Consider the following 25,814-nt stretch of genomic DNA (forward strand, 5'->3'; position numbering starts at 1 on the left):
GAATAATAACAATAAATACAGTGCATTCAATTTATAAAAAAACTTTCCATTCAATTACCCTATGAGATGGGCAATACAACTTTTTATCACCATCTCAACTAAGAATGGAGGGATCATGTGAAGCATTGGAGCCAAGTTTCCTGAGTTCAAAATTAGCTCTCTTTTACTTTCCAAATTGCTTTACAATTTTACTATGATCACCCTAAGTAGAAACTCCTCAGTTATTTGTCTCTTCACAAAGGTTATGAATATTCACAGCCAAGGAATATTTCACACAAAACTTCTCCAGACTCCATTCTAAAAACCTCTGTCTTTGTTATCACATTGGAGTTTTCTGATCTGGTTTGCTAATTCTCAGATTTTGTATATACATCTATAATCACAAGATCAAATGGAATAGTCTATATGTAAGTGCTTTTAAAATTAGAAAATATTGTATAACTGAAATGTATTATTATTAACATTAATAATAACAATAAATTCAAACCAACTAGCAAAGGTAACATCATAACACTACAGATTCAGAGATGAAAGAAAGATTATTTAGCCTAATAGTGTCAAACTCAAATAGAAATGGGGGGGCCAACTAACCTATAAATAAGAGCCCTCATATTGACTTAGTTTTAAGATGTGATATTACCTCCACCAACTTCTGGATGATTTTCATAAGTTTGAGATGGCTTCCTTGAATTGATCCCCTTCCCCATTTCTGTCCTTTAAAAAAATTAATTATTTTTAACATTTAAAAAAAATTTTAAGTTCTAGTTCTCTCCTTCTTTTCTACTCCTCATCAAGAAATCAAACAATATATCAATTATACATATGAAATCTTGTAAAACACATTTCCATATTAGCCATATAGCATAAAAAAGCAAAAATAATAATAGTAAAGTGAAAAAATTATATTTAAATTTGTATTCGAGTTCATCAGTTCCCTCTGAAGGTGAATAGTATTTTTTCCTTATGACTCTATTGGAATTGTCTTAGATCATTATATTGATTGGAGTAACCAAGTCTTTCACAGTTGATCATGATTATAACACTATTGTTACTGTGCATAATTATCTTCAGTTCTTCTCTTTTCACTTTGCCTCAGTTCATATAGGTCTTGTCATGTTTTTTCTGAAACACTTTTCTCATCATTTCTTAAAGCACAATAGTACTTAAGCATAATGATATGCTGGAACCTGTTCAGCCGTTCCCTAATTGATGAGCATCCCCTCAATTTTTAATTTTTTCCCATCACAAAAAGACCTATCATAAATATTTTGATATTTTGACATAAAGATCCTTTTCTTTTTTCTTTGATCTCTTTGGGGAACAGAAAATCTTGCAAAACACATTTCCATATTAGCCATATAGCATAAAAAAGCAAAAATAATAATAGTAAAGTGAAAAAATTATATTTAAATTTGTATTCGAGTTCATCAGTTCCCTCTGAAGGTGAATAGTATCCATTGGCTAGATCTAAGGGTATAGAGAACTTCCAGGAAGCTACAAACTTTGGTAACTGGGATATTCCCCTCCTCTTAAGAGTAATCAAGGGTATATTTAAGCTTGAAATCATGAGACAATATAAGGTCCTGGCACAATTACTGGAGCATTGTGAACTTTATATAAGACTGAATCCCTAGAAACTAACAACATGCTTCAAAGAGTTAGATCATAGAAAACAGAAACCAGAGTCAGCCACAGAACAATGCGTTTCATAATAGCATATGGTTTTAAGATATAAAAGCAGCACAATTTCTCATAATAAATGGTTCTGTTGAATTATCAGCAACTCTGTCTCCTTATTTTCAACTGCCACTAGCCCATTTGTATTATGCTGGTCACAAGAAAAAGGTATGCTCGGTTTTATAATCCTTTGGGCATAATTCTAAATTGTTCTCCAGAATGGTTGGATCATTTAGTTCATTGATCCATTTTCCCTCATCCCCTCCAGCATTTGTCACTTCTGATAAGTATGTTGCTTCCCAGTTGTTTGAATTTGCCTTTCTCTAAACAAAGAAAATTTTTTCATGTGACTATAGATAGGTTTGGTTTCTTCTTTTAAAAACTGCCTATTCATATCCTTTGAACATTTATCAACTGGGGAATGGCTCTTGTTTTTTATAAAATTGGCTTAGTTCCTTATGTATTTATCAAAGAAACTTGCTGCAAAATTTTTTTATATTATTTCATTATCTATGATATATATATATACATATATATATACATATATATATATATATATTTTAGCAAAATATAGCTTCCCTGATTATCTCTTCTAATTGGTCTATTATTTCTTTTGCTTTGTCTGAGATCATGATTGCTACCCCTGACTTTTTTTACTTCAGCTAAAGCATAAGATTCTGCTCCAGCCCTTTATTTTAACTCTGTCAGTGTTTTTCCATTTCAAGTATATCTTTTGGAAATTACATCCTGAATTCTGGTTTCTAATTCATTCTGTTATCCACTTCTGCTTTGTGGGTTAACTCATCTCATTTATATTCACAATAATGGTTGCTGTCCATTTCCTCCCACCTTGTTTTCTTTTGTTTATCCCCATTTCTGTTTTCCATGTTTCCCTACCTATTGTGATCTTCCCTAGGAAAATCTCTCAACCCACATGTTCTGGCTCTGGCAAACTTTTTATGGAGATTTAGGCTGAATGAGAGAGTTTAATTCTGATTCTTAACAGGTTTTTTTTTTTTAATTTAATTTACTGGGTCCTTTTTAGGTAGCTTTTTTTGGTTTTAGATAGAAGATCTTACATATGAGAAAACTGAAAATTTAAAAATTTAAGGAACTTGCTCATAGACATAAAATTAACTTTCACAGTTGATCAAGATTACAATATTGTTGTTATTTCATCACTCAATGGCTTCATCATATATTTAAATGTTCTTGCAAATAGCCTGATGTCCCCATTCATTTACCTTCTATCTCCTAATGGTTTTTCCTTTATGATCCATAACTTCTTTCTGATCATAAATTTCACTTTTTATAAATTTCCTTCTAGCTCACTCCCTCTTAATCCTATTTTTTCACCTATCCCCTCTCTACTATCCTAATCTTTCACTCCTAGTCTGATCTTTCTTCTCTTGACAGTCTTGATTCCTTAAGTTTTTTAATTTGACATTTTCCCTTATCCTTGAATTTCTTTATCTTACTTATTATCTCTTTATCTTATAAAGAAGGTTGCCAAACTCCTTACCCCTTTCTCTCCCTCCTAGATAGGCCATATGGTAGCTGCAGCACAGGGCTTAGGTTTAGGAAGACCTTAGTTCAACTCAAGCCTCTGGCTCTCACTAGCTATGTGACCCTTCACCACTTCTGCCTCAGTTTCCTCAATTATAAATTGGGGATCATAAGAGAATGTACCTCCCAGGTATAAAATAATATTTGTAAAGCCCTTAACACAGTACAGGCACATGGTAGGTACCTAGTACATGCTTGTTCTTTCTTTCCTTCTGCCCCAACTCCTATTTTTGTTTTCTCCACTCCTACTTACACAGCCCAATAAAGATTCAAGTCAACTATAAATTTATGTTTTCTAATTTCAATTGGGTCTTTGTTGTTATAACAAAATCCTTATAATCTCCTCTAAATGACTCTTTATCACACGCCCCACAGGGTATGTTCTAAATCTCTTCTCAAACCATCTATATACTTTTCTCTCTCCCCTTTTCTCCATTCTTTTGCTATCTCTGAAGAAAGTGGCTATTATCCTGGTCAAGACCAACCCCCTCAATTTGTATCCTTAATGCCATTCCAATGAACCCTATTTTCTCTGGCAGCTTGCTATTTCAATCATCTCCCTTTTCTCTCCCATCTTAATCTTTTTCTTCTGGCTTTTTCCCCTACTACTATCTAACATGAAGAGCTCCTTTACCTTAAAAAAAAAAAAAAATCCTTTTACCTGGTCCCATTGTCCTCTCAAATTATTATTCTATAAGGTTCATCCTTCTCAAAACCAAACTCCCAGAAAAAAGAGTCAACATTTAGTGTTTTCTGCTTCTGGTACAGAGCTATTCTCACTGAAATTACTCCCTTCAAGGCCAAAAACAGACTGTTATCTGCTAAAATCAATTGGCCTTTTTTCAGTGCTCATCAGTCTTGACCTTTTTGCATCTGTTGACAGTATAGACCTCCCTCAGCTTTCACATTTTCTCCTCTCTTGAATTTTATGATAATATCCTTTTCTGTTTTGCCCCTTAACTTATTGGACCACTCCTTCTTAGTCTCCTTTTCTGGAACACCATACATTTCCTGCTCTCTAACTTAGTCTAACTTGGTTTTATCATAGGCCCTCTTTTCTCTAAAATCTGTTTGCTCTCATGAGTTCAATTATCATATCTATGCAAATGACTCCTAAACTATGTGTCCCCAATATCTTTCCCAGAATTTCTACTGGTTTGTGAGCTTCTTGTGGACAGGAGCTTCTTTTACCTTTTTTTTTTTTTCTTTTTCTTTTTTTTGATCTAGTATGTGACATAGTGCCTCACATGTGGTATATTTATTTAATATTTTTTGACTGACTGAACTTCAGTCTTCCATCACCAACAGTATCAGGTTTTATCAGAAGACTTTCCTTATTCCTTTGTTAATGCTTTCTCCCTTCTCAAATTATTTCATATATGTTAATCTGGGTACTTGTATTTGTTCCTTTACTAAGATCCTTGAGAATAAGAACAGTTTGTCATTTTTGCCTTTGCAGTCCTTGCACTTAAATGTTTTTTGAATGATATGGAGTCAAGCTAAATTTTCTAAGGATTTTGGATGAGTGATTAGGGGAAATTGTGATATAAGTCAAGGTTACAATCTGAATCAGCAAGTGAGAGAAGAAGCTTTGAAAGGAAGATTAAAAACAGGAGTTTGTAATCTGAAGTCTTTTTTGAAAAAAACAAAAACAAAATACTTTTTTGATAACCGTATTATAATACAATTGATTTCCTTTGTCAAAGAAAAACATAAATACTAATATAGTGCTCTTTTATATAGGCCAATCTATCCCTCAAATGTACTTTAATAATTATTATAATAATTAATTTAATTGAACCATATCTAAGTTATTTCTAGTTTAGAGGGAAAGATGACCAACCTGGAGTTGGGCTATCTGTTATTTCAGCTAACATTTATAGGAATTATGAACAAGGAAAAATATCTTGAAATACAATCTGGATTAACATTCTATATTAAGAAAACAAAATCTGTCAGGGAGGCAGGAGACTGATATTAGAAGGGAGAGTAATCAAACTACTTCATTATCAGTAAACAAAAATTAAATTGGTAATCACTCAATCCATTCATCTAGAGAAAAGTTGCTTTTTTTTTTTTTTAACTTTTTAAAATGTTTAACCTATTCCAGACAGCCGTCTCAACTCAATCTCCCAACCAGACTTACTCCTTGCCCTACTGCCTTCCTCTTTTATCCTAGCAGAGAATGGGCTAGTGAGAACTCAATGGGGCTTGTGAGAAATACTTCAACCAATGAACTTGCTCCTCTTAAAGGTGCAAACTCTTCTAAACATGTAAACTCTCCCCCAGAAGTCCAAAGGAGTAAACTTCCTTCAAAGGCCTGAACCAAAGGTGTGAATTCTGAGCCAGAGAATTGTTTAGACAACCTGAGTTCTCACCTTATAATCCTAACACTTGCTGTCTAGGAGAGGGAAAGAGGAAGAAAGAAAAATTTTGAACACAAGTTTTTACATGGGTAAATGTTGAAAACTATCTTTGCATGTATTTAGAAAAATAAAAAGCTATTACAAAAAAATTAAAATTTCATTTTTATTTATTCCATTTTCCAATGGTCTTTTCCCAAAAGTCTAAAAATAAATTTTAAAAAATTATTTTGATTATTATTTTAAAATGTTATTAGAAGAAAATATTATTTTTTGGTCCTGGCCAACACTCTGTGATCCCATTTGATGTTTTTTTGATAAAGATACTAGAATGGTTTTCCATTTCCTTTTCCAGTTTATTTACAGGTGAGGAAACTGAGGCAAACAGGGTGAAATGATTTGCCCAGGATAACACAGCTAGTAAATATATGAGATCAGATTTGTATACAGGAAGAGGAGTCTTCCTGACTCCAGGCACAGTGCTCTATCTACTGTACCATCTAGTTGCCCCTCAGGGCTTAGCACCATACCTGGTACATAATAGGCACTTAATAAATGTTGATTGATTGATTAATTGGGGAAAAAATTAAAAGAATCTAGCAAAGCAGATGACCTCAGATAGTCCAGCATATTTTAAGAAAGGAGGGTATTGAAAAATAGCCTCTTCTTCTCTAACCAGCGTCAGGTTATGATAAGGAATCTCCAAGAAGCCCTTGGGACCCTAGAGTTTTATAGAAGCAAGCAGCCCCTCTTCTAAGGAGAAATTAAAATTCTTTTATTACTCATTACTACATCCCTCTTAGGGGCTTTGTGAGGCAAATAGAAATAGTCTAGACCATTCATATTTTTCTTCTCTCTCAGACACCAGAGTTGGGAGGGGCAAAGAGCAAGTCTAGCAAGAAAATCAGGAGTTAGATAATAAGTATGAATGGTGATACAGGAAGTCTAGACCATAAAAGTTCCAAAGGCCTCTGACTTATAACATTTTGTTTTATGATCCTCAATAGGGATATAATCCGGCAGGGTAAACCAGGATCACAGCGGGGATGTTTTTCCGCTCAAGCTTCAGCAACATAGTAAACAAGAGCTTAGTGAGACTAGGAAGAGTAAATAAAATGTGATTAGGTCCTTCGTTTTTAAATGCTCATGTCCCATATTCCTTGTTGCTTACATCTCCGGACCCCCTCTCCCCCTTCCTCTGTTTCTTAATTGAAATCTTTTTGAGTTTCTGCCAAGGGATGAAGTTGACTCATGGTTACTTGATATGACTACACACCTTGCCTTATCTCATGTTATTGGTAATCAAATTGACTACACCTGGCTGGTCTTCCGGTCGGAATACTTCCCCTGACGTAGGTATGCTCAATTAGACTTTTTGCCAATCATTGCATCCCCAACCTCAGCGCAAATCCTGGCCTGTAGCAAGTGTTTAATGAATGCTTTCTTGATTGGCTGAAAATAATGCTTATACTTAATAATCTGGTATAATTGATCCTGACATTTCAAAATATTAGTGAAATGGGATTTTGCAGCATTCCTACATCACCTAACATGGAGGTACCCTGAAGGGGCATTCCCAGATCTCCAAAGTGGGATATAAGTTATTTTAGGATACTGGAGAATCCTGGAGGAGAAATGAAATGCAGCACTCCTGGCCTTCTAGGGAATGTGGACCAGGGTCATCATTAAATTTACTATTAATTAGTGGTGGTGGTGGTAGTAACAATAGTTCCAGTTTCATGTAGTATCACATTTTACATAGCACTTGCCTATTCTATGCAGCCAGAAGTAAAAGTATTATTATCCCCATTTTCATTATAGTAATAATAATAGCACTTAAATAGGACTTTCCAAATAGGGGCAGCTAAATGACTAGAGCAACAGGCCTAGAGTCAGAAAGACCTGTTTAAATCTTGCTCCAGACACTGTGTGACCCTGGATGAGTCACTTCACCCTGTTTGCCTCAGTTTCCTCATCTGTAAAATGAGCTGGAGAAGAAAATGGCAAACTACTACAGTGTCTTTGCCAAGAAAACCTCAAATGGGGTGATGGAAACTTGGGACATGACTGGAAAATGATGGAACAACAAACAACAGGCAAGAGAGAATCCTTGCTCGGGATCATAGTATAAGTATCTGAGGAAGGACTGGAAGTTAGATTTTCCTGACTCCAGGTCCAATGTTGTACTCCCTGTGAGTCATTTGGTTGCCTTTTACAGATGAGAAAACTGAGGCCCGAAGAAGTGACTTGCCCATGGTTAAATAGCTATGAAGCTGTGGAACCAAGACCCACAGCCCAGATCTCCTGATTCTAGATACGATGCTCTTTCTTTTAGACCCCACTTATAGTAAGGCTTCAGGCAAGTAATCCCCCCCCTTTTCCTTTCCCCTACTGAAAAATGAGTTGTTTTATCACTTGATAAAGGGTATCCCTTTATTGGAAGCCAGATTTTTGGCTAGGGAAGCTAAGAACAGGAAAGTGGGTTTCACGAAAGATCTTGTCATTCACTAATAAAGTTGCTCGTCCTGTTAATTTGTACGGCTGGTCTTACTCATAGGCAGATGAGATGACTGATTTCAGCTGGGAAGTCCCATTCTCACTTTTCCCTACTCTTGTCCCAGTGTTTGCTTTTATCTCTAATTCCAGACATTCTTTTCAGTTTCACCCCACAGTTTGGAGGAAGATTTAAAATGTGCATTCCTTTTGGAGAGGAAATCAACTGACTTAGGAATAACATCATATCCATTCATGAGAACAGGTAGCAAGGAGCAAGATGGAACTTGAGCACCTGGAAAAGGGAAGGAAGAGGCTGCCTTCCTGATTCAGCCCAAGATCACCTTCTCTTTACTGGCTTAAGATGGTACGTCCATAAGTGTCTGGTGAACCAGTTGGAGTGACACAGACCCTACTGAAAGTTTGACTCACTCTGCTACAAAATTCTTTTACTTTTCGTTTTTCTATCAGATAGAAATGGGACAACTGAAACAATATTATCATAAGGTCAGTTTAAGGGGATTTGGGGCCCGGAAGTCCTTGAAGACGCAGATTTTCCCATTTGGTGAAGGTTAAGGAGATGTATGGCAAAATTATCTTTGAGGGAAATCATGATTGCTATGATTCTCCCCAGCCCAATTAAGTAGCTTCCACTAGGACTTCCTGTAAACACTTTCAAATCCATCCTGTTCTTGTTATTGTAAATATTTTCCTGTTAATTTGGCCAAAGAAAGGGATTTAAGGTACTTGAATCTTCTCATCATCTGGGCAAACGCATCCTAAACTTTTCTCAGGCAAGCTGGTGTACAGTGGATAGAGCTTTGGTCAGGAAGACCTGAATTCCAATTCAACTTCAAACACTGTGACCCTGGGAAAAGAAAGCACTTAACCTCTGATTGTTTCGGTTTCCTCAAATATAAAATGGAGATCATAATAGCATCTATCTCCTAGATTTGTTGTGAAGATAAATCAAATGAGATAACATCATAAACTGTTTAGCACAGTGACTGCACCATAGAAGGAAGTTTCCTTCCTTCCAGTGTATACCAAAATCCCATATTAGTTTGCTAATTTTGTTGATATTGCAGAATTTGCCTCGACACTTTAGGCCAATAAGTAACAATGATTGTAGTTCTAGGTCCATTTTATATCGCCAAATTGTCACAAAGGGGTGGTCCAGAGTGAGAGAGATCACAACCCCACAGCTATTTTTAATGCCATTTTAAAGATGAGAAAATAGTTCAGAGACATTATGGCAACTGAAGTTAGAAAGTGATGGTGGGGTTTAGATTACAACTGAGTTCTGACTTCCAGTTCAGTAGTTATTTGTCCTATCCAACCAGACTGTCTCTTGTAAATACTAAAAGAGTTTAGAAGAATTTCAATTTGTGTCAAAAAATATTTTCCTAATTTCATCAAAATGTATTTAGCCCTTTAATGTATCAGAGGGAGCAATGAACTTGGAAGTCAAGAAATCTAGATTCACATATTTCTGAGACATCTGTAACTTTTATGAGTCTTTGTCTTATCATCTGCAAAATAAGGCTAAATAATACCTAATTCAAGTTTTGCTTATTTCTTAAGAAAGCACTTGTAAACTCTGTAAAGAAATGGATGGGATAGTAATAGGTATTATCACTAGGTAGAAAAGAAGGAAAACAAACATTTATTAAGAAGCTACTACGTGCTAGTCACTATGCTAAGCACTTTAGAAATGTTCTAATTTGATCCTCTTGATAAGACTGGCTGGTAGATACAATTGTTATCTCCATTTTACAGTTAAGGGACCTGAGGCAAATAGAGGTCAAATGATTTGCCTAGATTCACGCAACCAGTAAATGCCTAAGGTTGGATTTGAAGTCAGGTCCTCCTGACTCAAGTTCCAGACTCTATCCATTTATGAAACCATTAAGGACTTGGATAGGTTATAGTCACATTTATAGAGTGAATATTCACATGAAATCCTTTCTCCTTAAAAAAAAAAAAAATCCTTTGAATACCCTAGACCAATTATTATTATTTGACTTAATTATTTTAGTTTTTTATTTTTTCCATTCATTTTCTAATGAATAGGGCTTTTTACCCTTTTTTGTGTTATGGTCTGGTAAGGCCTCAGACTGTTTTTAGATGCATAAAATAAAATACATAGAATTACCAAGGAAACCAATTATATTGAAACATAGTTATCAAAATATTTTCTAAAAAAACAAATTTCTAGACCTTATGTTAAGAACCTCTTCTCTGGGGTAATACCAAGGAAAATTGTGATCATACTTTATGCTTCCTAAAATCACCTTTAACTGAAAATTTGCTTCAGTTACAGTTCATGTCTTTTCCACCCCCAACTTCATATAATATTCATACAAAATGGTACCTCAACCCAAAAATAAATTTCTGGGGTGCTTCCTCTCCAAAGGAAAAGCAGAAGCTCCCAGTGAATATAGAAGGAAGGGTGAGCTCCCTGTCTAGACCATCATCCAAGGGGAATTCTACCCCCACAGTTCCCCATGGAAATCCCCTAAGTCCAAAGTAACTGCTGAGTCAGGCTACCCATTTTAATGACCAACTCAACATTGCTACTTAGTAGCTCAGGCCTCATTCCCCTTTCTATTTTCCCTCTGGAAATGAGAAAAAGACAAATTCTAACTGGAGTTTCATTGGAAAGTCGAAATAGCCTAGAGGCAGTTTCAAGGCTTTAAACTTCTGAAATTCCTGTGGGAATTGGCCCAGATAAGGTACTGATTTTTGCTGAGTTTCTATGATAGGCAGAAATGTCCTTTTATAGGATTAAACGATTTAGAGCTGGAAGGGACCTTAGAGATAATGTAGCTTTAGAATAATAGATCATGGACCCATAGATAATAGAACTACAAGGGACCTTGGTGGTCATACATACATAGATCATGCATACAAACATATGTATGTATAATATAGAAGCAGCTATCTGGCACAGTGAATAGAATACCAGACCCTAGAGTCAGGAAGATTCCCCTTCCTAGCTGTGGGATCCTGGGCAAGTCACTTAACTTTATTTGCCTCAGTTTCCTCACCTATAAAATGAGCTGGAGGAGGAAATGACAAACCATTCTAGTATCTTTGCCAAGAAAATTCCAAACTGGGTCTTGAACAGTCCGACATGACTAAAGAACAACTGAACAACAACTGTAGATATGTATGTAAAATTTTCCTAACCCCATTTAATGTAAGTCCTTTCCCTCTGAGATGATCCCTTCCAATTTGTGTGTGTGTATATATGTATGCATGTGAATATATATATATATACACCCACATATATATAATATGCACACATAACTATAAATGAACATTATATAAACTAATATTTAACATAATCACACAAAAAAATTAGAATTAGAAAAAGTTTTTTGTAGAAGGTAGGATCTTAATGGCGCCTTGAAGGAAACGAGGAAGGGAAGACAGATATTTCTAGGCATGGGGAACTATGGTCAGTGAAAATGGTTGGAATTAATAGATGGACTGTCTTGTTGGAGGAATAGCAAGGAGAGTAATGTGGCTGGATTCTAGTGTACCTGAAGGAGTAAAGTGTAAAGAGTAAAGACTGGAAAGATAAGAAGAGGCCAGGTTATGAAGGACTTTAAAAAGTCAAACAGCAGATTTTATATATAATCCTGAGGGTAATAGGGAGCCACTGAAGTTTATTGAAGAAGACAGGGATGACATGGGGGAAACCTGCACTTTAGGAAAATACTTTTGTAGCTGAGTGGAAGACTGACTGGAGAGGAGTGAAATTTGAAACAACCAATGCAAAGCTATTATAACCATCCAAGTATGAGATGACTAGGTCCTGTAACTGGGTGGCAATGTCAGATTAGAGAAGAGGATTTATATAAGAGAGAGATACAGAGTAGTTGGTAGGCAGAGGTGGGATTTAAATGCAAGTCTTTACTTTATACATCATCATTCTTCTCTATACAGCAAACTGTCTCTAATGTCCTCATTTGAGACTAAACAGGTTCAGGGTGGTGACTGACTCATGCATACAAGTGGTCTTCTTGTTGTTTCTGTTGAGCTGTTTTATTCAGTCATATCTGATTCTTTGTGACCCCATTTGGGGTTTTCTTGACCAAGATATTGGAGTGGTGGGCCACTGTCTTTATGAGAACAAAAATTGAACCCAGCTCTTTTGACTCAGCATGCTAAGCAGTCTCATTCTAGAGATTTTAATCTTTGTATATACTAGTCAGTGGAGATCATCTAAGGAATTTGCTGGAAAAGATTGAAAGACAAGAGTTAATAACCGAAATAGCTGAGCAATCTAAGAACTGGTATGGCATTTCAACAATGTGAGTAGGAAGATCTTCATGTGAGCTTTATTTTCATTCATGAGAAAAATTATATGGTCCCTAGAAAACATGGTGGCAAATAAAACAGCTTATCTAGAATAACTAAAATTTGTATCCCTTTCACCTTACCCCCTACTCACAAAAAAGTAACCATACCTGGAAGGGAATTTTCCCTAACAGGTAAAGTTATGTGAAGACAAAAGCTGTTCCCTCATCATCTTTCTACCCTTAGAGACTATCATAGTATATTGTTCAAGGTAGGTGCTTAATAAATATTTGTTTAATTGAATTGAAAGACTAAAGTCATTGTCTTATAAGTACTTGTGGGGGCTCCTAGACTATAAGTAGAACTCTGGCCTGGGAACTAGGAAAACTTAAGTTCAAATCTCACCCCAGACACTTAACCAGCTATGCAAGATTGGGTAAGTCACTTCACCTCTGTCTCAACCCCAGAAAAATGGTGATAATAATAATAACCACCTCACAGAGTTGTTGTGAGGATCAGATGAGACAATCTTTGCAAAGCAATTTTCAAATTTTAAAGATAATATAAGTGTAGTTATTATCAGCATTGCTCTAATCCTGTGCTTGATGACTAAAAACACATTCTACTGCCAATAATTCAGCAAATATATATTCCAGACAATTATCTATCAGTGTATTATAGGTATTTCTAATATACCCAACAAACAAATTTATTATGTTAACACACTAGATGTCTATCATCATGCATGTCTAACAGACATACATTAGATTGTGTCCAACCACCACAATTGAAGTGCCAAATGGTAATTTTCTGGTTCAAGAAACATTTATCATTTATACAGAATTCTGGGCTAGTTTCTGGGAGAAATACAGGTATTAGATACAATACTATCCTTGTCTTCATAAAATTCTCAAGCTAGACTGGAGGTATGATAGATGCCACAGATAACACAAATGTGTTACAAAGTCTGCCTAAATTGATGGTTCCTGCCCTTAACTTTACATACTAATCATCTTCTTGCCAGAAGCTCTTCTGCCACTTCCTCTCCCCACATTCCCATATTTCAGTTTTGGAACCACAATCAAATCACTACTATCATTGCTACTGGAAAATGCATGCTAATCTACTCTCCTGTGCCTCTATTCACCATTCCTATAACTTCCTTGGTTTTTCTCCTGCCACTGGTATTTGATGACTCTGGAAAAGAGAATAAGGCTGCATAATATAAGTGCTTAATGAGGATGCCAAGTCAGGAACTCTTCATGAGTTCAAATCCAGCTTCAGACACTAGTTGTATGACTCTGAGCAAGTCCCTTAATCCTGTTTGCTTTAGTTTCCTTATCTGTAAAATAAATTGTAAAAGAAAATGGCAAATCATTAGCCAACAAACCATTGGCAAGCCATTTGCCAAATGAGCCATTAAGAATCAGACACTGATTGAAAAACAACTAAACAACAATAACAAGAAGTTATAAATGTTTTTCATTCATTCAATAATCTCACCAATGCGATCATTCCTTTCAACATGCAGATTGCAATCTATCCATACCTATATACCCTGTGGGACTATTGTTTATGGTCTCAAACAAATCCATCGTGGGGGCCTTCCCAGGGTGATGAGAACTTTCCTTAATTACTCCTAATATCATGAGCATGACCTATGTTAGCTATTCCTTGTTTATTTCTTATTCATAGCACATGACCAGTTCATCTTTCCTTCCCTACTCATACATTTCTTTGATGATCCATTTATCGCAACTTTTCCTTTATAATTCTTGTTGGTAATACATTGCAGTCTGCTCACATCCCCCATGTGTCTCACATTGACCTTTCGGTGATTCTCAATTTCAATTTTTCAATGACTATATTGAGATTTTACATATATATATATATATATATATATATATACACATATATATTAATAATAGCGGAAGAATGTGGATATTTAAAAGATGGGCCATTGTTTCTGGCAGAAATTTGGAGTCATTGAAAAATTTTTGCAAATTCCTTAAAGCAACCATCCCACCCTTCTTCTGTTACATTCCTGGTCCATTTCATTGCTCATTTGCAGTGCCTGTCCAAAATATATAGATGTTTGTACATATGTGCACATATGCATGTATGTGTGATATTATTTTATTTAATTTTATTTTTTATTATAATTTTTTGTTGACAAAACATATGCATGGGTAATTTTTCAACATTGACCTTTGCAAAAACTTCTGTTCCAACTTTTCCCCTCCTTCCCCCCACCCCCTCCCCCAGATGGCAGGTAGTCTCATACAATACATGTGTGGCATTAGACAAGCTCATTGGGTTATCCTGGGTAGGTTAACTTTGTATAATTGGATAATAAACATTCTTCATCTACTTGCTTTTTCCTGTGTAGATGAAAGAATCTCTTTTGAGTGATTATAAATCACTATTTAGAATGTTCTAGGGCTTTATGAAATTGGCACAATGGAGCATCTATAGAATCTCACTTACCATTAGAAACCCCTTCAATTTGTATGCTACATTGTATTACCTACTTGACAGTAAAGACCATCTATGGTTAGCATATATTTTTATGTTTTATAGCTTGCTTGATATACACAATGAATAAAAATCCTTCCTGAATCTGTGCTGTATCAATATTTGTCATCAATTTTTCATTATTATTATTTTTCATAAAACTTGTAAAGTTGGGGGTCTCTGGCTGTGAGACCATCCAGATGGTAGAACAATAAATTCCCCAGGGGTAATTCTATACAGAAAAAATTGAGCTTTGGAAAACATTTGCATTTATTGTATAGTAATGGGAAGAGAAAGAAGAAAAAGAGAATAAGTTAGAATGGGAGAAAAACCAGAAAGATAGTACTATGGTGAAGGAATACTATGGTGAAGGAATCTTCAGAAACAAGGCAGGGGCTATCAGTAACAAATGCAATAGAGGGGTTGATGAAAATGGAGACTGAGAAAAGGATACTGGATATGCAAAAAACATGATCCTAAAGGGAAATGTGGTCTAGTGGAAAGGACAGTAGCTTTGGAGGGAGGATCTTGAAGTTCCAATGCAAGCTCTGCTTCTTGTAATCCATAGGACTTTGGGAAAAATCATTCACTCTTTCTGGGCCTTTGCTTTGTCATCTATAAAATTAGGAGGTCAGATTAGATAACATTAGCTAAAGTTCTTTTCCAGCTCCAAATCTATGCTCCCATGAAACAGAAAAGAGTGATACAGGCAATTCATAACTCCTACCCTTCCCTCAAGACCCTCTGTACTCTTGCATATATGAAGCCTAAAGTTACTAAGGTGCTCCCATTGTGATGTCTGAAAAGCTTTAATCTCTCACTGGAGGATTCTGGTTTGCGATATGTGGGTGCTGAAAAACATTTCCTCTCATGAAATTTGCCTTCACACAAGTGTTCTGGGGTCTAGGGTTATCCCTGAACGGGTGAAGGGTGTCATTTTTCTTCTAGAGTTCATAAGATCCCAACTAGTAATATTTCCACAATATCTTCTAGCCATTGATTGCTGCCCCAATGTTAATAAACCAGTTACCATCTCCTTAATACCAACGAACAAATGATACTGCCTCAATCTCATTTTGACTAGTTGATCTCTCTTCAATATCAATTAAACAATTAATATGCATTAGCTTTTACAAAGGATATTTACTGAAATAATATAGTAAGAACCAAAGAACAGAAATCTCCAAACTGAGTCCATTCTCTTTTACTGCTTTGTTCTTTGGGAATTCAAGCTTAAAGTATTCATTACAATATACCCACACTATTTCTTGGCAAATACAACCAGAACCTCCAGTGAAAGATTAAAATTCTCATCTGGGTGTGGCACAGCCAATAAATTCGTATTTTCCTTACTTCCTTACTTACAGGACACAGTGTTCTCAACAGCTAAATTAATTTACTACTGGTCATGGTGAAGCACATTGTTTTTCAGAACTGATTTCTTACTAGACTCAGTTTCTATGACTTGACAAACTCTGCTATGGACCCTACTTGTTGGATCTCCGGTGGCTCTTCCAGCTTTTCAAAGTTCACAAGGTTATATAACTTGTTCATTCTATTTTCAATATTCACTTGCCTAAAATTATGACAGATTAGACAAAACATGGACAGAAGAAATATAGGGGCTATGAACCCATAGATTTATGGTCCGCTGCTATCATTGCCTCTCTCTCTATTCCCCACTCAGAGATCTACAATATTTCTTTCTCTTCACTCAAAAGCCATCAGAGAAACAGAGTTCTGTTTTGCAGAGTCTTTTATATATATACTGTGCTCTAACTCAGAAGTCAATTAAAAGGTTTTCACAAAAAAAAAAAAAAAGGCAACAGGAAACAAAATACCTGTGTAATCTCTGAACTGGATAAAGGTTTTTAGGGAAAGGGTCATACATTTCTAGAAACAGGTTTACCAAGCTTCTTTAAAGACTGGTACTAAGCAGAACATATTATATATTATTTAAAAATGAGGCCTATATTACACATATTTCAATAATCTATGGTTTAATTGGTTTAGCTATTTTCCCACAAAACAGTAATAGGTAAAGACTTATGCAAGTCACAACCTTTCAATGCCTTAGTAGATGAACTTCATTAGTTGCTATGGCTGCAAAATTAATCACTTGGTAGTCAATTAATCAATGATGAACTTCTCTGAAGTTCACAGATGGTCCACAAATAACAAATATGCATTTTATTATCAGACCTGTATCCACAATCTTTCTAGCTTTTTGGAGTCTGAGTTTATATATCACTAACATGGCCTTCAAGAATAAATGAGCATCCCTGTGCTATGATGCTGCACTGGAAAGGACTTAATTTTAAAGGAAGTGATTATAGTCATTGGGTGAACAAGATATGACTGGGAGCATTTTCATAAAAAGGCAAAAAATAAAAGCAACTATATTCATTGAAATGTCTAGCAGGAAATTAAAGAGGAAAAATGAGCTTATTTCACAAGCAAAGCTAGAGATCTAGTTTTGAGGAAGCTACACAATTTGAGGAACTAAGAAATAATTCCTCCCACAATGTCTAGAAACTCATGACTTTTTTGAAGATAAAAAAGGAAAATGTTGGATTTGAAAAAAATCTTATTTTTTAATTGATGTATTTTTTTAAAAATATCACCTTCATTTCTGAATACATCCCCTTCCCTTTCTCAGCAAGCTATCTTGAGTTTTGTCATTTTTTTTTAAAGGAGGTGGGGAAAGCACATTAGCAAAACTAATCAATGCCTTAATCAAAGCACAATATCTTTGTCTATGGTCATATCAAAGTTCTCTCTCCTGTAGTACTTTCTGACCCTTGAGTGGTGGGTGCTAATGTTTCTTTTATCCACAGTTCTTGTTTGTCATTTTTGCATTCTTAGCACCTAGCCCAGGGTTGCATTAAATAATGATGATGATGATAGCTAATATTTATATAATTTCTGTAGGCATTATGCTAAGCACTTTATAAATGTTATTTCTTTTGATCCTCATAACAACTCTAGAAGGTGAGTGCTATTATTACTTGCATTGTGCAGATGAGGAAACTGAAACTAACTGAAGTTAAGTGACTGGCCCAGATTGACTATTTTAGTGTCTGAAGCCAAATTTGAACTCTGGTCAATGACCTTAGGCCTGGCCACTCAATCCACTATATCATGCTGGAAACTGATACCACTAAAATTATAGGGAAAACATAAAACTTGGGGTGGGGAATTGCAACAAGTATCTCTGATAAAAGCCTCATTTCTGAAATATATAGAGAATTGAGTCAAATTTGTAAAAATACAAGTCACTCCTCAATTGATAAATGGTTAAAAGATATGAACAAGAAGTTTTCAAAGAAATCAAAGTCATCCATAGTCATATGAAAAAAATGTTCTCAATCCCCAATGATTAGAGAAATGCAAATTAAAACAATTCTGAGACATTTTAGATCGACTAATATGACAAAAAAAGGAAAATGATAGATGTTGGAGAAGATGTGGAGGAAATTGGAACACTGATGCATTGTTGGTGGAGCTGTGAACTGATCCAGTTATTCTGGAGAGCAATTTGGAGCCATGCCCAGAGGGCTATCAAACTGTGCATTCCCTTTGAACCAATAATAGTAAAATTTATATTCAAAAGATATTTTTAAATTGGAATTCCCCTTTTTAAATTGGAATAAAATTCCCTTTCCAAATTTCTAAGGGCATTTCCTATATAGAATCTTAGCTATGTGACTACTTGTTCTCTTCTCTAGCCTCTATAGGATTGTAAATTCTTTAGATCCAAGGCCTAGGTCATATTTATCTTTACATAATAGAAGCACACTGTAGGCACTACACTTGTTCAAGCCCACTTTTATTATGCCACCACAGAGTGATACTGCAGCCCAGGGTCCCTGTATGCTCTAAGTATCCAAACAAAATGAAAGGGAGATAATAAGCCATGGCCACCAAGATACAAATGCTCAAGAATAGGGTAGATAACAAAGAGAGCTAGTGGCAAAGGGAAAAGGTTTACCAAAGAAGAACAGAGACATAATTTATTGGTTATTACATTAAACTATTTCTTGAAAAAAAATTCCCCCATGTATAATTGAAGTCAATGGGAATATAGGATTTGCTTTTATTTTATTACAATTATTTTATAAAGTGAGGCACAGCTGTATTTCAACTCCTGATTATTCAGTTTTGGAGCATCCATGCCTCTTTTCCTCCCTCTGGTTGATTTCCTTTTACACATTTCACAGCTCATTAGCACCTCCACTAGAGTGTGAGTAAGGGGAGGAAGAAGTTGAGACATATCATTCAAATATATTTATTGTTCCATGTCAAGCTGCTCAGTTAGTTAGAACATGCTGTTAATGAGGCCAAGGTCACAGGTTTGAGTTCAGTATACAAGTTGGTTATCTTTATGAATAGGAAAAAAAAATCTTTAATAGCCACAGAACACCTGGAGGGTAAAACAAAATGGGCTATTATTGCTCCAGCTCCACACACCTACCAGAAAAACAACTGAAGTTTCATAACTTAGACAATGAGTGAAAGCATACTCTGCATAGCAGAGCATAAGAATTTACAGTTTCCGTGTTACAAAGTACTTTATATAGATGATGGGAAGAATACTGGCTCTAGAGCTAAAAGACCTGGGTTCAAATCCTAGCTTTGCCTCCTACTGCTTCTGTGTCTGTGGAAAAATGATGTCTTTTCTTTGGTCCCTGGTTTCCTCATCTGTATTGGATCCTTAGTTTCTTCGTCAGATCGGATGACTTTGGTTCTTTCCAGCTCTAAATCAATAATCTTATGGTGGTCTGCTTCTCACAACCACCCCAAGTATTATAATTTTCATTTTACAATTCAAAAAATGGAGATCTATAGCTCAAGGTCAACAGCTTCTAAGAAGTACAACTAGGATAAACTCAGGTTTTTGGATGCCTTATCCAAAATTCTTTATACCACAGCCTTCTGGCCTCTCAGGATATCATCTTATTGTCACATAAAAAACAGCTCCTGTAAATATTTAGTAGGAGCTTTCTGTGAATTTTTCCCTTATGATTTCCTTCATTGGCATCCTCTAGCCTCTCCTTGGAGACTTTCATTAATAGAGAATCCAATACTTCCTTCCTGTTCAAGCTGATTATACTTTTAGACTAGTTTAATTTTTAAAATTAATTTTATAATTATAATTTTTTGACAGTATATATGCATGAGTAATTTTTTTTATAATATTATCCCTTGTATTTCTAAATTTTCCCTTCCCTCCCTCTACTCCCTCCCTTAGATGACAGGCAATCCCATACATTTTACATGTGTTACAGTATAACCCAGATACAATATATGTGTCTAAATCCAATTTTCTTGTTGCACGTTAAGTATTGGATTCTGAAGGTATAAGTAACCTGGGTAGATAGACAGTAGTGCTAACGATTTACATTCACTTCCCAGTGTTCCTTCTCTGGATGTAGTTGTTTCTGTCCATCATTGATCAACTGGAAGTGAGTTGGATCTTCTTTATGTTGAAGATTTCCACTTCCATCAGAATACATCTTCATACAGTATTGTTGTTGAAGTGTACAGCGATCTTCTGGTTCTATTCATTTCACTCAGCATCAGTTGATGTAAGTCTCTCCAAGCCTCTCTGTATTCCTCCTGTTGGTCATTTCTTACAGAACAATAATATTCCATAACCTTCATATACCATAATTTACCCAACCATTCTCCAATTGGACTGGTTTAATTTTTAGGAAGTTTATACTAATCTTACCAAAAGTGAAATTCCCCAAAGTCTCTAGTGTAGCAAACTGGGGATAGGGACATGATGAAGGTTGCCAATTCTTCCCCCTTAGCTTCTTCCCAGAGTACAGAAAGCTGAAGTGGGGTTGACATCTTCTATCTTGTCTCTTAAAATTGGAAGCTAGAAATTCTCTAAAGTGACTGCCTGACCTGAAGAGACTGAATAAACTTCTGAAAAGACTAAAGAAGTTTTATGCAGGTGCAGGGCATTGATCTTTGCCAATGAGGAGAGGCCCTTATCTATGGGCTTTTGAACTTGGATTATTCTGTTTTTTAGAAACAAACTCAATCCCCTGACAACTTTTTTTCTACTACTTTACTAGTGCAGTTCTCTGAGGTCAAGCATATTTCACTCCCAATTTTTCTCCTCTCCAGGCTTTAACAACTGGCTATCTAGAGAATGAACAAGACACATTTTAAAGTTTATTTTGCATTAACATCTTTTCCATCACTTTCTTCAGTCCAGACAATAAATCAAACAATAATTTGTAGGTGGCTGTTGTTGTTGTTGTTGTTGTTTACTGATTTCCAAAATGTATTCGCTAATATTGAAAATTTATTTTCAGAAGTTTCTCAAGGGCAGGTTTGCACTGCTTCTAGTTTGCCAATGAGAGTAAACTTCTCTGGTTCATTCAGGAGGCTAAGCAAGGGGGACACAGCTGGGGAGAAGGACGGTCCACTCAGTAGACAGAGGATGCTGTGAATTCCATGCAGTCAATAGATGAGATTTATCAGGCCAAAACAAAGGGGAATCTATAATAAATCTATAATAAAAAAGTATAGTCAGTATTCTGGAAGAGACAGTAAAGCTGATAAATTTGTGCAACTCTGCCTCACTTCAATTCACATACAAGTCAGGATATGATCCTGTGATGTCATTGATCCACTTCAAAAATGAAATCATGAACAACATTAACAATGGAGAAAGGGAGGTTTAAAAGGAAATTAGAAATAAGATGGTCCATATCAATCACCTGTCAAGATTTTTTCTTTCCTCAAACTTCCACAATACCTCTTTCCCCTATGCTCTCACCTGAGAATCTTGCCTCATATTTTACAGGGAAAAAAATGAGGTCATTTTCTGTGAACTTCTCTCCTCTTTCTCATCTCATATTACTCAAATGTTTTCTGACTCCATCTCTGTTCACACAGAGTATTCCTTGCTAAGGCAATAACGAACAAGTGATCCCCTTCCATCGCCTTTAACAGGCTCCCCCCTCTTTTATCTCCATTCTCTCACTTATTTTCAATCTTTCACTGCCTACTGGCTCTTTTCCTGCCACCCCCAAACAAACTTACTGTTCTTCCATCTTCAAAAATTCCTCACTTGATCTTTCCATCCCTGTTAACTATCATGCTGTATTTCTTCTGTCATTTGTGGCTAAACACCTTGAGAAAGTCATCTACAACAGATACCTCTTCTTCCTTTCCTTTTTGTCTTGCATTAACCTTCTATAGTTTGGCTTCCAACCTCAGTATCACACTGCTTTCTCCAAAATTATTAATGATCTCCTAATTGTCAAATCCAATGGTGTTTTTTTAAGTCCTCATTCTTCTTAGCCTCTGCAACTTTTGGCACCAATGATCACCCTTTTCCCTTTGATACTCTCTTCTTTCTAGGTTTTTAGGACATCACTCTCTCCAGTTCTCCTTCTATCTATCAGACTGCTCCTTCTCAGGAGCTCCTTTGCTGGATCTTCATTGAGGTCACATTCACTAAGCATAAGGATCCCTTTTCTTCTTTCTCTATATTATATTGGTGATCCCACAGTTCCCATGGATTTAATATCTAATTTTATGCTGATGATTCTCAAAGCTATTTATCCTACCCTAATCTCTCTGCTGACTTTCAGTCTCACTTCTCCTACTGCCTTTCTTACATCTCAAACTGGATATCCAGCAGAATTCTTACATTCAATATGTCCAAAATGGAACTTGTCATCTTTTCCTCTTAACCTTCTCAACTACCAAACTTTCCTATTACCACTGAGGATACTTTCATCCTCCTGGTCCCCTAGGCTTATAACTTAGAAGTCATCCTTGACTCTTCATTTATATTCTCATGCCCCACATTTAATCTGTGGCCAAGTTCTATCAACATCTCTCAAAGATGCTCCTTTCTCTCCTTTGGTCACCACTATGTTGCAGGCCCTTATTACCTTCCTTGAATTACTGTAAGAACTTGATGGGTCTTCTTGCTTCAACTCTCTCCCTACTCCAATCCATCCTATATTTAGCCACCAGTGATTTTCCTATGTAGAATATTAGAGCTGAGAGGGACCCTATGGATCACCTGTACTAATCAGGGGATTGTAACAACGAAGAAATGAACAAATAGACACAAACATGGGACTAAAACATTCAGACACATTTATCAACCTCTGTGGAGCCTATTTTTAGCTTTGGTTTAATAAATATTTTTGAAGCTCATTTAATTCTTAAGAGGCTAAATTGGTTCTGGTGTCTCATATGCCTGGGAATATCCCAGTATTCCATCTGCATGGCCCAATAGGGCATCATATGCCATGATTTGAACTAATCCATCAGGACAACCAGTGGGAAAAATAGAAGTTTGACTTGGCTCTGGGGTAGTATGCATTCACAGTTCAGTAGCTTTCAGAAATTTCACTGCTGGGTGTGTTTGTTATGGAGACTTACTGTGTTAAAAGTATGTAAAAACATAGGGCTATTCTAGTCCACAGAAAAGCTGGCAAAGTGACAGCCCAGGAGGTTTTTTTTTTTGTAAACCCGACATACTTCAGGTATGCAAACAAACAAGGTATCATCTAGGAGAATGATACCACTTTCTACTTAAACTTATTCCTAAGATTTGATTTTAAAAATATTGCAAAGACTGGGAGAATAGATATGCTTCTACATATGAGTACAGATTGTGTGGAATTAAAAGTTGTACATACAAAGTTATGATAGTAAAAAGAAAAAACAACATATGGGGGGAAAAAATCTTCCCTGAGGTTTTGACAAGGATCAATAGGATAGTTAAAGAATACAGAAGGATACAGAATAGCTAGAGAGTACTTAAACTCAAATTTATTCTACTGATGATGCCAAAATGTTGATGTGTCCTGCCATCCCCATCCCCACCCCTGACTGCCATGATAAAATGTCAGCTAAAGCATATGAGCAAGCCCGAGCTTAGATTAGGGCTGCCTCTTTTACATTTCTTCTTTCCTGTTGTTGGATGAAGGCGTGCCCATCTAAAATGGATGTATCCAGGTTAGGAGGGGACCTTGTGAGTTCAAGGGTTGCAGCTGAATGGCAGCTAGAGAAGAACTACCAGAATTCTTGGTGAAAATGGCCACTAGAAGATGTTTAGGCACTATAGAGCCAAGGGGAAACAAAAATGCATAATCAGCAGTTCTGAAAACTTAAACTTCTGATGAGACTTCGGTATCAGCCTCTCAATGAACAAATTATGGAATATGGATGCAATGGAATAATACCATAAGAAACTGTAAAGAGGACAGTTTCATAAAATTCTGTAAAAAAATTGAATGATACTGAATAAAGTGAGAAGAATAAGGAGAACAATGTATTTAATAACAAGTATTATGAAGACAAACAACTTTGAAAGATTTAATTAATAACTCTGATCAACACAATGACTAACAGTGATTGCAGAGGACCAATGATAAGTAGACTCTGAGAGAGGGAATGGACTCAGGATGAAGAATAAGTTATATAAAAATACATTTTTTATTTATTTATAGAGGGGGGAGGGAAACGGAGAGGAGGGAGAAAGAGGAGAGTACTAATGTCGGAAATTTTACCTTAAAATATGTATATTTGTTAGAAAGGTTTTGGTTTTTTTTAAATTCAGAGGTAGGTTGTGAGGAAAAAAGAATAGATTTCTGTTCATTGAAAAAAATTTAATTAAGTGGTTTGTTGTTGTTGTTGTTGTTGTTGTTGTTGTTGTTGTTGTTTAAGTATCAGCATCCCAAGAGTTTGTAACTATAATTACAAGATGTTACAGAATGGTTTTGTTTTTGTCAAATGTATGCTTGTAGGGGCAGCTAGGTGGCGCAGTGGATAGAGCACCAGCCCTTAATTCAGGAGGACCTGAGTTCAAATTTGATCTCAGACACTTAACACTTCCTAGCTGTGTGACCCTGGGCAAGTCACTTAACCCCAGCCTCAGAAAAAGGAAAAAAAAAAAAAAGAAAACAAATGCATGCTTGCGAGGGTACTACATTTAGCATTCCTTCTGTGTCAAAAATAAATATCTTTCCCATATCTAATTCATATAACCCTATATACTCTTCTACTCCCCACTTCTGGGAATACCCTGGATAGTCACTAAATAAAACTGTCTCCAGGGTGTTAGGGTGGGGGACTTAATGACCTAAAAATGTGATAAAAGGGAACCTAACCATTCATATTACAGACAGGCTTCCTTTTCCCTTCTCTCAGTACCTTCCTTTACGCCTCCCCCATTCTCCCCCTTCCTCCCCCTTCCCTACTTCCTCCAAATGAACCCAGTCAGATCCAATGCCTGGATCCTCCTAGTCATAAAAGGAATGATACTATATCCCAGTCCCTGTGGTCTCACCAGTAGTTCCTCAATGTTATACATATAACAAAGGGAAATTCACAGAAGCACATGTGGATAGTTTGAAAACCAAATTTTAAAAAATGAAACACTGAAGTAAGAGTAAAGGAAAACAATTCATAGTTAATTGTAAAATTTAGACACATGGCTAATTCTAGTTATTTTCTTTTACCTGAGGCAGACCTAATGATTCTTTTTAATAACCTCACTCCTTTCTCTCACTCCCCTTATTAGCTGCTGTCAACCTTCATTGAGTAATAATAATAGAGTAGCACTAATCAACTCTTTTCATTCTGTACATAGATAGATAGATAGATAGATAGATAGATAGATAGATAGATAGATAGATAGATAGATAGATAGAAGTGAAGGCGATAGGGTAAGGGGTAGAAAAGAGGATAATTCCTTCTGCCAGGTATTCACTCATTTAGCTACATTCCCATCCCAGAGAGAGACAGAGAGAGACAGAGACAGAGACAGAGACAGAGACACAGAGAGAGAGAGAGAGAGAAACACACACACACACACACACACAGAAAGAGAGAGAGAGAGAGAGAGAG

General features: G+C 36.0%; 1 protein-coding gene across 1 annotated transcript in view; it reads left to right on the forward strand.

Annotated features, from left to right (window-relative positions):
- The first annotated feature begins 1,760 nt into the window (after nucleotides 1-1,760).
- Nucleotides 1,761-25,814, forward strand: part of TMED10 (transmembrane p24 trafficking protein 10) — a 77,012-nt gene continuing 52,958 nt past the window's right edge. Inside the window, exon 1 of the mRNA XM_074290010.1 lies at nucleotides 1,761-1,845. The gene's annotated coding sequence lies outside the window, so the exon portion shown is untranslated. The remainder of the gene's footprint in view (nucleotides 1,846-25,814) is intronic.

This window comes from Sminthopsis crassicaudata, chromosome 2 (assembly GCF_048593235.1).
Source record: "Sminthopsis crassicaudata isolate SCR6 chromosome 2, ASM4859323v1, whole genome shotgun sequence".
Taxonomy (NCBI): Eukaryota; Metazoa; Chordata; class Mammalia; order Dasyuromorphia; family Dasyuridae; genus Sminthopsis; species Sminthopsis crassicaudata.